Source organism: Neophocaena asiaeorientalis, unplaced genomic scaffold (genome assembly GCF_003031525.2).
Source record: "Neophocaena asiaeorientalis asiaeorientalis breed wild unplaced genomic scaffold, Neophocaena_asiaeorientalis_V1.1 scaffold87, whole genome shotgun sequence".
Taxonomy (NCBI): domain Eukaryota; kingdom Metazoa; phylum Chordata; class Mammalia; order Artiodactyla; family Phocoenidae; genus Neophocaena; species Neophocaena asiaeorientalis.
Window position 1 is genome coordinate 5690293 of NW_020175432.1, and position 15969 is coordinate 5706261.

Consider the following 15969-nt stretch of genomic DNA (forward strand, 5'->3'; position numbering starts at 1 on the left):
CGGGCCCAGCGGCCTGGGAGCACGTTGTGAACGTTTAACTCACCCTTGAGGGGAGACGGTGGGGCCGGTACGCGGCGCGCTGAGTCCTGGGACCGGGAGTCGGGCCTGGTTCGAATCCAGTTCTTACACCCTCGAGAGCCTCTGGGGAGGTTTCATGTGGACAACGCTGTAAGTGGGAGTTCGAGTCCGGCCTTTGCCAGTCGCTACCCGAGGCCACGTTTCCCTGCCCATTGAACGGGGTCGTGAAAATTGTTTTTCCTGACTTATGATTACATAATACATCTAGAAACTTCTCTCCACACTCCCAGGCGTAGGCCGGACCACCGTGGCCCCCAGCCTGGAAGACTCTAGGGACCTCCGCACTCACTGTGCTTCCACCAGCGGCAACATACCTAATTTTACACTTTTCTATAGTAACCACGTTAAAAAAGTTTTAAAAAGTCAAATTAATTTTAATATTACTAAAAATATAGCCACAATATCATTTCAACATGTGATCGGTATAAAAAAATACAACAGAGGTATCTTACTTGTTGTTACTTAGTACTAAGGCTTTGAAATCCTGTGTGTTTTACACTTTATACCACATCTGTGATCTGGACGCTGCATTTTCACCGGAAATAGTTTAGGTTTCATAAAATTTACAGTTGAAATGTAGATTCACATACCCAAGCTGTACCCGGCATACTTAAAAGTTTCCCATGAGCTCAGTCTTCTGTCGGTGTTAAATTGAAATGTTAATTGATGAAAGTTAAGCGACGGGAATGTTCTGTTTCACAGCTGGCACTAAGCCACATGCAGGAGCTCGTGATCCCCTGTGGCTTCTGTATTGGACAGTGCAGATCTGAAACAAATTGGATCAGTCACCCCCCCCACACTTAAAATGTGAGTGGTTTTCTATTGTTCTCAGTATGAGAATATTGTCTTCAAGACTCTACATGCTTTGTTTACTACCCACCCAGCCCCCAGCTTCAGTCCAGCCAAACTGACCCTCTTTTAGTTTCGTAAAAATCTGACATGGCAGCCCCACCTCTTCTTCCAGCTCTTGCCATGACTGGTGCCTTCTTGTTATTCAGGTCTCTGCTCAGATGTCCTCTCCTGGGAGAAACCTTTCCAAGGGTCCCCTGGACAGTGTTCAGACTCAGAGTGTAAGCCTGAACAGTACTATTTCAAGCCACTAGAATTTTTTTTTTTTTTTTTACTTACTAGATTACAGGTTTATTACAGAAGGATCTAACTCAGGAAGAACCAGATGAAAGAGATGTAGAGGGCAAGGTATGGGGAAGGGGGGGTTGTGTGTGGAACTTCCACGCTCTCTGAACTTCCATGCTCTTTGAGCGCGCTCTCTCTCCCCATTGTCCACGTGTTCACCAACCCAGAAACTCTCTGAACCCTGTCCTTTTGGGTGGTTACGGAGGCTCCATTAGGCATGATTGATTAAATCACTGACCACTGGTGATTGAGCTCAATCTCCAGCCCTTCACCCGTCTCAGAGGTGGGGGTGGGTTGAGCAAGCCACTAGCATTTCTTATCCAGCCTCCTCTGTGGCCTTATGATGCTAGGTATTATTTTTTGTATCTCTATCTCACATTAAGTAAAAAAAAAAAAAAAATTTTTTTTATTATAAATTAGTTTATTTATTTTTGGCTGCATTGGGTCTTTGTTGCTTCATGTGGGCTTTCTCTAGTTGCGGTGAGTGGGAGCTACTCTTCGTTGAGGTGCACGGGCTTCTCATTGCGGTGGTTTCTCTTGTTGCGGAGCACGGGCTCTAGCTACGCAGGCTTCAGTAGTTGTGGCACACAGGCTCAGTAGTTGCGGCTCGCGGGGTCTAGAGGGCAAGCTCAGTAGTTGTGGCACACGGGCTTAGTTGCTTTGCAGCACGTGGGATCTTCTGGGACCAGGGCTCGAACCCGTGTCCCCTGCATTGGCAGGTGGATTCTCAACCACTGCACCACCAGGGAAGCCCCAATTTTTTTCCCCCATTGAAACGATTTGGCTGCAAGAAAATTCACATTACAATCAGTTATGATTTCTTGGCAGTCACTGGGCATCCTTGGGAATTTTTGTGACTTGAGAAAATCTAATTTTCAAATTATTTCCAAATGTAATTCGATTGTTTATGAATACAAAATTTGATGAATGAAGTTGTTATGATATGTTTTCTAGACATTTAATTTAACATTTATTCATTACAACTTCGTAGTTTTCTTTTTGCATCGTGGAACTTCTTTTCCTTTATTCCCAGCCCCAACCTTTGCATAGCCTCTGGAAAGCTCATCAGCCGTAAGCATTATGTCTCTGGTGCTAATGAAGAAAATGGCCCTGTCTGTAATGCCTTCTCCCTACAGCTGGCTGAGGAATCTTCAGTTGTAAACCAGATCATGTCATTACCCTGCTTAAAACCTTCAAAGGCTTATCATACTTAGAATGAGACTTACGATCTTTACTTTGGCTTAGGAGGCCCCGCACACTGGCTTAAGCTGACCTCTCAAGCCTCGGCTACCAGTCTCCCTCTTGTGACCACTCTCAAGCCCTGCTGGCTTCATTTCCCGTCTTTCAACACACCAAACTTATTCCTGCTGCGGGGTTTTGCACTTGCTGTTCCCTCTGCCTGGAACGTGCTTCCTTCAGATAATTGGGTGGCTGTCTCATTCTCATCATTTATGGTTCACCTCAGATGTCTCTCGCAAAGAAGCCTTCTTGGACCACGCTAGTTAAAGTAGACCTTCATTAATTACAAAAGCCTGCTTTATTTTCTATCTTAGGAGCACTTACCAGAATCTGTAGATATGTTGATTTTAATTGTGCTTCTTTTTTTTGGCCGCACGGCTTACGGGATCTCAGTTCCGCTACCAGGGATTGGACCTGGGCCAGTGGAAGCGCCGAATGCTAACCACTAGACCACCAGGGAACTCCCTAATTGTGCTTTTTATCTCTCATCATCCCTCAGTAGACTGAAAGCTGGTTGAGGACAGAGATCTCACCTGTCTCACACTGAAGTCTCAGTGTATTGCCAGAGCTTAGCATAGGAGGTCTTCAATAAATTTTTTTTTAAAGTGTAAATCCATATAAAGACTTAGCATAGTACCTGGAATGTGGAGAGTACTCCATAAACACCATAAACATGGACTGTTAGTAGCGCGTAGTAATTAGGAGATAAGTCATCATTTTTCTTATGTAGTATTTCAGGTGCACTCACACTCAAAAACAAGCATAAGAAATGCCATGACAAATATGTTTTTACCCATTACCCAGCTCAAGAAGTAAAACATTAGCGATGCAATTGAAAGGTCTTATATACCCCTGCCTCAAACCCGTTCCTCTCCCCTTCTTTTCAGATGTAACTACAATCCTGGTTTTGGTGTTTATTTTTCAGTGCATGTTTGTATATCTTTAATATGTGCCTTTAAACTATGTATAGTATTGTATGTCATGTTCTACAACTTTATACAAAAGAATCACCTATAGCAGGCCTGAGACTGCTCTCCCTAGAAAGGCCTGTTTGCAAGGTTGGCCCTTGGTTGGTGTCTAGGAACTTGGATTTCAGGAGGGTTCACACCATTCCCTAAATAATACAAGGGGCTCATGGTACCTAAACTGTACAAACAATGTGATTTGTGTCGAGCACCTGCTTTCCTTCTGGAGTCTGGAAGTTTGGTACTTGACCAGCTGCCCCACCCCCCCACCCTAATACCCTGGGCACTGTATCTCTAAGGAGCTTTCCTGGTGGACAACATTTCACACGTGTTGTCACGGCTCTGCTATAGGAACTAAGCACGTCCTTTGTAACTCCACTGGGAGAGGACTCTTGGAAGCTTGTGCCTGGTTTCCTCCAGACTTCGCCCCATGCACCTTTTCCCTTGGCTGATTTTGCTTTGTATCCTTTCACTGTAAGAAATCATACCCTGGGGAATTCCCTGGTAGTCCAGTGGTTAGGTCTCTGTGCTTCCACTTCAGGGGGCACAGGTTCAATCCCTGGTTGGGGAACTAAGATCCCACATGCTGCATGGTGTGGCCAAAAAAAAAAAAACAAAAGCAAAAAACCAAAACAACAACAACAAAAAAGAAATCATACCCTGAGTAGGCTATATGCTAAATCCTGTGACTCCTCCTAGTGAGTCGGGGATGATCTTGGGGACCCCCAACACAGTATCATACCACATATATCCTGACAGGGCTGGAACTAGGATGAGGAAAGCAAGGGCACAACGTTTAAGGAGACACACCCTCCAAGTCACACAGGTGCCGTCCCGTACCTGCATGACTCTGAGGGTGAGTGGCTCCTAAAATTTTCATTCTAGACAGCTAACTTGCTTCACTCTGGTCCCAGCCCGACCTTCATTTTTTTTTAAATTAATTAATTAATTGTGGCTGCCTTGGGTCTTCGTTGCTGCGTGCAGGCTTTTTCTCTAGTTGCGGCAAGTGGGGGCTACTCTTCGTTGCAGTGTATGGGCTTCTCATTGCGGTGGCTTACTCTTGTTGCGGAGCATGGGCTCTAGGCATGCAGGCCTTAGTAGTTGCCGCACATGGGCTCTAGAGCACAGGCTCAGTAGTTGTGGTGCACAGGCTTAGTTGCTCTGCGGCATGTGGGATCTTCCCGGACCAGGGATCGAACTCGTGTCCCCTGCATTAGCAGGCGGATTCTTAACCACTGCGCCACCAGGGAAGTCCCCCAGCCCTACCTTCTGAAGTTGCTTTTTTTTGGTCAAACATAATGCTTTTTTTAAAAAATAAATTTATTTATTTTTGTCTGTGTTGGGTCTTCGTTGCTGTGCGCAGCCTTTCTCTAGTTGCGGCGAGCAGGGGCTACTGTTCGTTGCGGTGCATGGGCTTCTCACTGCGGTGGCTGCTCTTGTGGAGCATGGGCTCTAGGGTGCGCGGGCTTCAGTAGTTGTGGTACGTGGGCTTCAGTAGTTGTGACTTGCGGGCTCTAGAGCGCAGGCTCGGTAGTTGTGGCGCACGGGCTTAGTTGCTCTGCGGCATGTGGGATCTTCCCGAACTAGGGCTCGAACCTGTGGCCCCTGCATTGGCAGGCGGATTCTTAACCACTGTGCCATCAGGGAAGCCCCGAACATAATGCTTTTCAGAGGTATATATATGACACGTGTATAGCTCTAGTCGTTTATTTTCACTGGTGTATGGCTGTGCTGTCTGATGTAGTAACCATTAGCCACATGTGGCTATTTATATCAGTTAATCAAAATTAAATGAAAAATTCAATTCCCCAGTCACTTAGCCACATTTCGTGTGTTTAATAGACACCTGTGGCTAGTGGCTACCACATTAGACAGCTTAGATAAAGAATACTTCTGTGATCACAGAAAGTTTTGTTGGACAATGTTTACTTATCCATCTACCTCTTGCTTGGTATTTAGCTTGTTTCCGGTTTTCTACTCTTACAAACAGTGCTGTAATGTTTACTGTTGTGCATGGCTCTTTGTGTACACATGCAGGAGTTTCTCTAGGCTACATACCTAGGAGTTGAATTGCTGGGTTTTGGGAATATTCACCTTTACTAGATATTGCCAGTTTGTTCTTCAAAATGATTGTTCCAGTTCTCACTCCCACCAGCATTGTTGCTGTTGCTCAGTGTCCTTATCCATACTTGCTATTGTCAGACTCTTACATGTCTGTCTTTATGATGGGTGTGAATTATTGGTTTCAGTTTGCATTACCATGATTAATAGTGAGATTGAGCTTTTTTCATCTTTATTTACCATTTGTCTTTCGTGAATTGCCTGTTCATATCTTTGCCCATTTTCCTGCTGGATTGTCTTCATCTTACTGAGTGCAGGAGTTCTTACATCTGAGGCATGCCTTTTCATTTGTATGGTGTCTTCTGATGTTCAGAATTTATTATTATTACCATCATCATCATTATTTTAATGTCATCAGAGTTATGAATCTACTTACAGTTTGTGTTTTTTTGTGTCTTGCTTAAGAAATCTTACGCTGCGATCAGTAAGATATCCTACTGTATTTTCTTCTGGAAGGTCTACTTTTCATATTTAGCCTAAAACACAAGCAATCTGGAATTTATCTCTGTTTATGCTGTGAGGTAGGTTCCATTGTTCCATTTGGATAACCACGTGTCCCAGCTCCATTTATTGGGTAGTCCAGTGGTTCTCAAAACGTGATCCCCTGGGGACCCCCGAGAACCTTTTAGGGGATCCATGAGATAAACTATTTTCATAATAATTCTAAGGCATTGTTTGCCTTTCTCGTTGGTGCTGTGTTGTCTGTGCACTGTTGGTACAGCAACAGTGGGTGCGACTTCCGGCCCCTTAGCAGGAAACAGTGCAGTGTCGCCATATTGTGGCAGTGCTTGTCATTGTATCCCTCACCACCACACACACGCTCAACGTTAAAGCAGTTTCACCTAAGAATGCCCTTGAAGAAGCGGTGAAAGTAGTAATTGTGCTAAAGCTTAGCCCTGCAGCAGGTCTTTCTAATATTCCGGCTGGTGAAATGCGACGCGTGCATAGAGCACTTCTGTTGCATGCTGAAGAATGACGGTAGTTGAGGTAATGTACAGTTGTTTGAGTGGAGGTGGAACTGCTGACTTTTCTCATGAACACAGTGTTTTCTTGAATAATTGCTAAGTATTAATTATTCAGACTAGGATATATGCTATGTATTTTCTCAGAAACAGATGCAGTCAGTGGTCACTTGGAGGAAAATTAACAGTGTGTTGCCAATGATAATATTTGAGCTTTTAAGCAAAACTTAGACATTCAGGAAACTTTTATTTACCACCATCAGCCTGACAACGTTTCAATATTTAAAGGTTTTCCTGATGAGATCAGTGGTGATATTATTAACAGATATATTTAAAAAATACTGTAGCGTGAAACGTAATAGCTCGGCGTATCAGTATTTTCCTAAAGACCAGTGCATGATGCTGCAAGATCAGTCATAAAGGGTCAATTAAAATTTGTAAGATAGACCAATGGGTTTCAGTGTAACAGTATGAAACGTTGATTGATACAGTTTCATATTCAACACCGCAACTAACTTTAATACGCCACCACTTGTTGAGTTTTGGTATAGTAACAAAGTAAAATATCCCCAATTAGCTGAAAAGGCTGTGACACTCCTCCCTTTTCCAACTACGTATCTTTGTGAGGCTGGCCTTTCTTCACATACTTCAACCAAAACAGCATATGGCAACAGATTGATTGCAGAAGCCTGATGTGAGAATACAGCTGCCTTTCATTACACCAGACAGTAGGAGTTTTACAAAAATGTAAAACAATGCCATTCTTTGCACTACTTTGTTTTTAAAATATGCATATAGTTACTTTTTAATAAAATAGGTCATTTATTTTAACATTTAATAGATTTATTAACCAATTTAATTTAGTTAAATATTTAAAAATTTTGCTCAGTTTTAATTTCCAATTCAGTAAATATAAATAATCTCTATCCCCATAAACAACAGCTCATTAGGGTCCCCACTAATTTTTATTTTGCGGTACATGGGCCTCTCACTGTTGTGGCCTCTCCCGTTGCGGAGCACAGGCTCCGGACGCACAGGCTCAGCGGTCATGGCTCACGGGCCCAGCCGCTCCGCGGCATGTGGGATCTTCCCGGACCGGGGCACGAACCCGCGTCCCCTGCATCGGCAGGCGGACTCTTAACCACTGCGCCACCAGGGAAACCCCCCCATTAATTTTTATTTTGCGGTACATGGGCCTCTCACTGTTGTGGCCTCTCCCGTTGCGGAGCACAGGCTCCGGACGCACAGGCTCAGCGGCCATGGCTCACGGGCCCAGCCGCTCCGCGGCATGTGGGATCCTCCCAGACCGGGGCACGAACCCGTGTCCCCTGCATCGGCAGGTGGACTCTCAACCACTGCGCCACCACGGAAGCCCCACATTCATTTTTTAAAAAAAGATTTAATTTTTTTTTAGAGCAGTTTTAGGTTCATGACATAGATTTCTCATATACCTCTCCCCCTCCCACATGCATAGTATCCCCCATCATTAACATCCACCACCAAAGTGGTGAATTTGTGTACAATTGATGAACCTATACTGACACATCATTATCACCTAAAATCCACAGTTTACGTTAAGGTTCGCTCTTGGTGCACATTCTATGGGTTTGGATAAATGTATGACATGTATTCATCATTACAGTATGATACAGAGTATTTTCACTGCCCTAAAAATCCTCTGTGCTCCTCCCAGTCATCCCCCTCCTTATCCTCATGAATTTTTAAAAGGGTAAAGGGATCTCAAGACCAAAAAAATATAAGATCCTCTGGATTAATCCATCCTTTTCCTAGTGATTTGTAATCTCTGCCTAGAGCAAGTTTCCATCTAGTCACAGGTCTCTTCCATTGGACTTTTTGTCTCTTCCTGTGCCAGATACCACATTGACTTAAATATTACCACACTATAACCAGTCTTGGTAAGGCTATTTCCCCATCTTGTTCTTTCTTCTTCCATTTGTGCTGGTTATTCTTGGTCTTTGTTCTTCCATAGAAAGTGGGGCACACAAATACTTTTTCCTATTACAAAAGTAATACATATTAATGCAAACAATTTTTAAAATACAGAGTTGCGAGAAAGTTAAAATTACCCTGTTAATATCCTGGTGTATAGCTTTATATTCTGCATATATTTTATAATTATTTTTTTTAAAGTCAATTAAAATTATTTTTTCTTTTTTTAAAATGTTTATTTAAAAAAAAATGTTTATTTTTTGGCTGCACTGGGTCTTCGTTGCTGCACGCTGGCTTTCTCTAGTTGCAGAGAGATGGTGCGCGAGCTTCTCACTGCGGCAGGTTCTCTTCTTGCCGAGCAGGGGCTCTAGGCACGCGGGCTTCAGTAGTTGTGGTGCGTGGGCTCAGTAGTTGTGGCACTCGGGCTCTAGAGCACAGGCTCAGTAGTTGTGGCGCACAGGCTTAGTTGCTCCGCGGCATGTGGGATCTTCCTGCACCAGGGCTCGAACCTGTGTCCCTGCATTGGCAGGTGGATTCTTAACCACTGTGCCACCAGGGAAGTCCCTGCATATATTTTATATTTATACACGCATATACACATACACACATACACTTGTATATATACACAGTTTCATATTTGTATACACACACTTTTTGTATATACATGCCATCAAAGCAAAAGTAAGGTCATACTTTACCCTGTTTTTTATATCTAGGTTTTTACCCTTAGTATTATTATGAATATATTTCCACGTCCTTTAGTGTTCTTCTGCATTATCATTTTGAATGGCTGCATGGTATTCTGTTTATGGATGTGCATTATTTATGTAACAGTTTTCTATGCTAAAAGTTTAGATTCTCTCGTGTTTCACTCTTAGAAGCCTTACTACAGCAAACTTTTCTTGTCGCTGTCTTCATGCACATGCATGGTTCCTTAGGATCAATTCCCAGGAGAGGACTGGTTGGCTTAAAGTGAGGGCTTCAGTTGTGAGAAGCTGGGATCACTTGGACAGAGGCAAAGGTTGATGGAAGACAGTGGGGCAGGACAGACAGAAAAGAGCAGTGGTTGCAAGGGTTTTGGTCAAGGTGAGTCCCAGTGAAGTAAGAAGGGATATAAATGGGGGAGGGTCCTGTCATCACAGCTCATTGCCATGACTGAGATGTTTGAAAGGGTAAGAGAGAAGCAGAATAAGCGTGAGGATATTGTAGGGATAAAGGAGTAGCCTCAGCCTGGCACCCCTAGGCCTTCCCAAGAGTTCACGGGAGAGAGGAGGTCTTCTCAATGGCAGAGGCTCCAATGCTTTCAAGCCTTTGGGGATCTGAAGCGAATCCTCTGTTGCTCTGCATTAAGACCTTCCCTCTGGCTTAACTCACGTGAGTCCACTCTGGACAATCCTAACATACTAGCTACATAGGGACCATCAGGGTGTGGCATGATTAGTGGGCATCTCTGATGTGGGGAGCCAGACAGTCAGCTTCCCTTAGTGGATGCCGAGTGGGGTTGGTGGGCAGCGATGGGGCCTGGGCAACTGCAGCTGGGTGCAGACAGCCCTCAATGCAGCCCCTGGGACAGGAAGACCAAGATGGAGGCCTGGTCCATCTTTCTCTTACTAGCTGAGTGAACACGGGTATGTTCTTGAACCTTTCTGGGCTTCAGCTTCTGCAGTTGTATATTGGAGCTAACTAAAACCTGCCTCACTGGGTGGCTGAAAGGATTAAATTGGACAGCATATGTAAAGCATCTCCAGGGTGTGGGCACTTTGAACTGCATAGCAATCTTATCTTTTTGAGTAAGTCATTTACCCTAACTTCAGTTTCCTCATCTGATATGTGGGGATAATATATACCTTGTGATAATTAAATAAGATGAAATGTAGGAACGAGCTTTGGAATGAATATCAACATAAATGTTACTGTTCCTGGGCACAGGCTAATGGTTGCCCCAGGTGTGTACAGGTGCCGCTGACAACCACTGAGGGTCACAGGTTGTCAGCACAGCGGGTTTCACGGCGTGGGTAGAGGAGTTGGGTGTGTACAGTGCCGGGAAAGTAAAGGACAAAAAGGTGGAAGAACTGGCTGTGTTCTTACCGTATGCTAGGATAAAATTTCAAAGTCAGAGCATGAGGTCAAAATCATAAATAATTAAGTTTACGCTTAAAGCTCCGGAATTTGCTCGCAGAGCAGCTCTCTGTAAGTCTAGGAGAACCAGTTCCTCTTCAGCATAGGATAGGGTTGGGCACCAGCTAAATTGCTGAACTTAGATTTCAGGGCCATGCTGAAGTGACAACACCATCGCACAGTGAGGGGTGCATGGGAACTGAGAGCAGCTGAGGGAATGGTCTTAACTCTCATCTCAGGCCTACTCTGGGTCCTGTGCTCCATTCAGCTGTGTGTCCTTTCACAGACATTTATTGAGCACCTAGCGTGTGCCAGACACTGTGCCAAACAGTAGGGAAGAGCAGTGAAAAAACAGACCATTGTACATTATTTTCTGGTGGGGGAAGCAGACAATAAACAAGCAAAAAAGGCAGTTTGTGAGATGGGAGCACTATGGGAGACAAAGCAAGACAGGGGTTAGGAAGTTCTGGAGTGGCCAATTGCAATTTAAATGGAGTAGCCTGGGAAGGCCTGCTGGGAAGCTCTTATTTTCATACGTCCTAAAGGGAGAATAGGTGAACCCTAGGAACAACCCGTGTAAAGGCCCTGAGGCAGGCAGGAGTTGCCTGCATGTTTGTGGACAGTGAGCATCCCAGTGTGGCTGGAGTGGAGGGAAGGAGGAGAGCTGTAGGGATGAGATCTGATGCTGTAGGGCCTTGTGGGCCATTGTGCTGACCTTAGCGTTTCGTCTGGGTGAGAGAGGAGGCCTTTGGAGAGTTTTGAGCAGAGGAGGGACAAAAAGTATGCTTACTGAGATCATTCTGTTTTGTGTGTCCCCTGAAGAGGGACAAGGGATCTAGTTAGGGGACTGTTACAGTGGTCCTGGTGAAAGACAGTGGTGGCTTGAACCAAAGTAGTGAGAACTAGTTAATTCTGGGTATTTCAAAGTTAGAGGCACTACTACACCTACTGTCAGATTAGATATGGGGTATGAAACAATGAGTGAGTTCAAGGGAGGCTCCAGGGGTCTTATCTTGAGTCTCAGGATGGACTTGCCGTTAATCAAGGTGGGGAAGCCTGTGGGAGGAACTGGAACAGTGGTGTGTGTATACATGTGCGTGGAACTGGGTTTAACTTTGAGATCCTACCAGACACCCAGGGGGAGATGTGGAATGGGTAGTTGGATGTAAATGAATCTGGATCTCAAGATGGAAGTTCAGGCTGGAGCTCTGCGTTTGGAAGTCATCAGCATAATAGATAGTACAGCTGACACTTGAAAAATGCAGGGGTTAGGGGTGCTGACCCCTGTGCAATCAAAAATCTATGTATAACTTTTTTTTTTTTGGCTACATTGTGGCATGCGGGGATCTTAGTTCCCAGACCCCGTGCCCCCTGCAGTGAAAGCATGGATTCTTAACCACTTGGACCACCAGCGAAGTACCTCCATGTATAATTTTTTTTTGGTGGTACGCGGGCCTCTCACTGTTGTGGCCTCTCCCGTTGCAGAAGACAGGCTCCGGACGCGCAGGCTCAGCGGCCATGGCTCACGGGCCCAGTCGCTCCATGGCATGTGGGATCCTCCCGGACCGGGGCACGAACCCGTGTCCCCTGCATCGGCAGGCGGACTCTCAACCACTGCGCCACCAGGGAAGCCCCATGTATAACTTTTGACTCCCCCAAAACTTAACTACTAATAGCCTACTGTTGACTGGAAGCCTTAACCATAACATAAACAGTCAATTAACACATATTTTGTATATGTATTATATGCTGTCTTCTTACATGAAAGTAAGCGATAGAAAAGAAACTTATTAAGAAAATCGTAAGGAAGAGAAAATACATTTACAATACGGTACTGTATTTATCAATACCGAAAGCGTACATCATTTATTTACAAGATGAATCGTCTGCCAGTACCTACATCAATATTGTCTTATAAAAAACACTGTAGATATTGCACATATTACTAACACTAGACATCAAAAATGAAAAGAAAATGTGAAAGAGAAATTCATTTTTATTTACAGGTATAGTGATTCATGCACTGAAAATGAAGAAGCAGCAATATGATTGCTTGATGGTAGCCTAGTGCAGTCGATGGGGCTGTGTACGGTTTGTCAGTGTGTGCATAAGTTTTGATACATTTTAACTTTTTATAATAGATATGTGTGTATTTTATGGTAGTAAATGATAAAACAGACTAGTATCTACATATATTCTGTGCATTCATGACATGCCTCTTAATTTTTTTGAAGGTTTCGAGGTTACATGGTTCATTTGCGAGTTTTTTCCAATTGTCGCAAATCTCCAAGAATTTTTCCAATATACTTATTGAAAAGAATCCTCATCTAAGTGGACCTGTGTGGTTCAAACCTGCGTTGCTCAAGGGTCAGCTGTATTTAAAAACCATTTAATGAGATGAGATCTCCCAGGGAGTGAATGTAGGTAAAGGTCCAAGGCTGAGCCCTTGGGCCCGCCAACATTAAGAGGTTAGGAGATGAGAAGGAACCAGTGTGGAGACTGGGAAGGAGTAGCTGGGGAGTGGGGAGGAGGAATGGCTGAGTGCGGCATCCTAGACGCCAGTGTTGAGGGCAGAGGGGCATGGAGAGAAGTGCTTGCACTACTTGGTCATTCCTCTCTCTCTGAGCACTGTGAGAATGTGAAATACACATGATGCAATTCCACTGTGCTGTCATGACCGAAAATGCACCATTCCAGTAACGTGTGGGAGTCTAGAAATAGCAGCTGGAATCAGACAGGCACAGCATGCAGTTCCTATGCTATGCTCTAATATAGCCTGTGGACCGAAGTCCAGGCTGAGAAGGGCTTGAGGCGCAACATGGCACAGTGGCCTGGCCCACAGACTTGGATGTGCATCCAGGTGCTGTAAGCCTCAGTTTCTCCATCTGTAAAATGGAGCTCGAATAACCTCCGCCCAGAGCATTTATGAGGATTCAGAAAGAAACTGCACCTGCATTGCCTAGCAGGCCCTTGAACCTACCAAGTTCTATAAACATTAATGATTCTGTGACTCACCAGTCCTCTGCTGTGGGTTCTAAATGCGGCAGTGCAGGTTCCTCACTCGGTCACAGCCTCACGGGGATGCTCCGTGCAGATCCACTCACCTGTTTCTTGCCTCCCCCCGCAAATGAGTCACGCTACTCTTGTCATTCCAAGAAATCTTAATTTCTTTATTGTTTGATTTTTTTTTGACTCAACAATTTTTTTAAACTTTTTTTTCTGAAACGTTCTTGTTGTTATGAGCCTTTTGTTTTGTTCTCGTTAAATGCACTCGACCCAAAATTGGTTTGGCATATCGAAAAGACCAAGGAGGGACTGGGGCATGGGAGAAGAGGGAGGAGGCCCAAATGGACAGAGAGAAATTGCGGGTAAGAGAAGGGGAACACAGAGACAGTGAGAAAGACACAGGGAAAGAGGTGGAGACACAGAGAAAAAGGCAAGGAAAACCAAAACCAAAGCCAAAAAACCCCCACCAAACCCAGAGAAAAATAATAAGATTTGAAAGCAAATGAATTCAGGAGCCCAAGAAAGGGAGTAGGAGAGGAAACCAAGACCCTTCCTTCTTTATACCGTCCCAGCTGGAGTGGGGGCATCAAGGCACCAGGTCTGGTTGGGGTGGGGGGGCACCTGGGCTCTCGGGGTAGCTTTGTGCTGGACTGCAGTGGTTTCCAGCCCTACCAGGGGGCCGTGCCACACAACTCTGAGGCCTGGGAATCCACCTTGGTGATTCTGGCTGGAATGGGAACCAAGGGACCCGCTGTACCCTCTCTCTCCCTTTGACTGTCAGAGTCTGGAGAGATAAAAGGAGGACTGGGCAGGGGAGAGGACGCAGGAGTTCCCCTGGGAACTCCCCCACCCCACCCTCTCTTCCAGACCTCTTTGCTGGTCAGAGGCATTCTATGACTCTAGCTGGGCTGATGCCTGGGCCGGGCCCACTCTTCCATCTACCCTTGTCTCCCACCATCTCTAGCCACCCCTCCCCAAAGAGGAGTTCCTGGCCTAGTGAAGCCAAGGAAAGCCACGGAGCTGTCTCCTGCCCTCCTCACAGAGCCATCTGCGCAAGACCGTTCCTATCCTTACTTCACCTGCCCGTCCAGACTCACCCATGGTCTGGTGAAATGGGTTAAAACTCCCTACCAGAAAACAGATGGAACCCACCTTTACCTTCTCCCCACACCTGTCCCCCCATGTGGGACAAACCACCATCTTTGGGTCTGGCCTCTTCTCCCCTATAACTGATGGGGACAAGCCAGCCCTAGCTCCTCAGGAGAAGGGAGGGGCTTTTTAGCAGCAAAAAGGGTCCCTCCAGCCACCTATCTGTCCCTTTCCCCCAGTTCCTCCCTGGAGTTCCTCCCCATTAACCCAAAGTTCATGGCAGCGGCAGGCTGAGACCCGAAGATGTTTGAAAACTCATGGCACTTGTGAGAAAAGAGGGAGGGACAAAAGAGATGAGGGGTCAGAGCAGAGGTGGAGGGCCACCCCTGGGGAAATGGCAAATGACAGGGCTGGGCTAGTATGGCAGTGGGACTATGCTACCCCCAAAGAATTGGGGGGGGGGTGTTGCTGGGAAGGCCAGGGTGACAGACTGGAGAGGGGACTGGGAGAGGTACTCAGGAGACATCCCAAGCCTGGAGCTTCCAGCATCTGCAGGTCTGGGGTTGAGCCCTCTGAACATGGGTGTCCTGACCCCAGCCAGGCCCTGGTACCTGGCTTTGTCTCCCCTGCGGGGGCGTGTTGGGTAGGGAAGGCAGTCTCTCACCCCTCGCCTCCCCACCCCGTGAAGGAGAACCACCTCACCGCCCCCAGCCCCCAGCCCTCCCTCCTCAGTCATCTGTCAAACCCTGCTGCCCTCATTTTCCTTCCCCTCTCAACCTCTCTAGGCGGGAAATCGGCCCCTTCCTCCCAGGCCGAGTCCCAGAAGCAATGTACAAGAAGCAGGAACTCCAAGGGACAGCGCAGCCACCTTGGCAAAAGCATCTTTGGGTGTGAGGGTGCCTCCCCTGGGCCAGTGGGGAGGGGAAGGGGAGACAGGCCCCAAGTCCTGGGGCAGGCAGTGAGGTACACGCCCCAGGAGGGCTGACTGATGCCAGGAAGAGGCGGATCAGGGAAGGGTGCCGGAAAGGAAACGGGTTCTTTGTTTCGATGTTGCTTCTAGATTTTGTTTTCTGTCTCTGGATTGTAAAAAGCTGCTCTGGCGGCCCGCCCACCCGGCTGGGGATGCACACGTACACAGAGAAGTCCTGGCTGCCAGGGCCCGGTGGCACAGCTCTGCTCCGGAGAAATCCCGGGCTGGCCGGGCCGCAGGCTCCTGGTGGCTTCAAGTGATGAGATTTTCTTTCTTTCTTTTTTTGTCTTTTTTTTTTTTTTTTTTTTTCTTTTCTTTTTATTAAAATTTTTAAACC

General features: G+C 46.0%; 1 pseudogene; it reads right to left on the minus strand.

Annotated features, from left to right (window-relative positions):
* Nucleotides 1-13481: 13481 nt before the first annotated feature.
* Nucleotides 13482-15969, minus strand: part of LOC112414840 (uncharacterized) — a 2755-nt pseudogene continuing 267 nt past the window's right edge.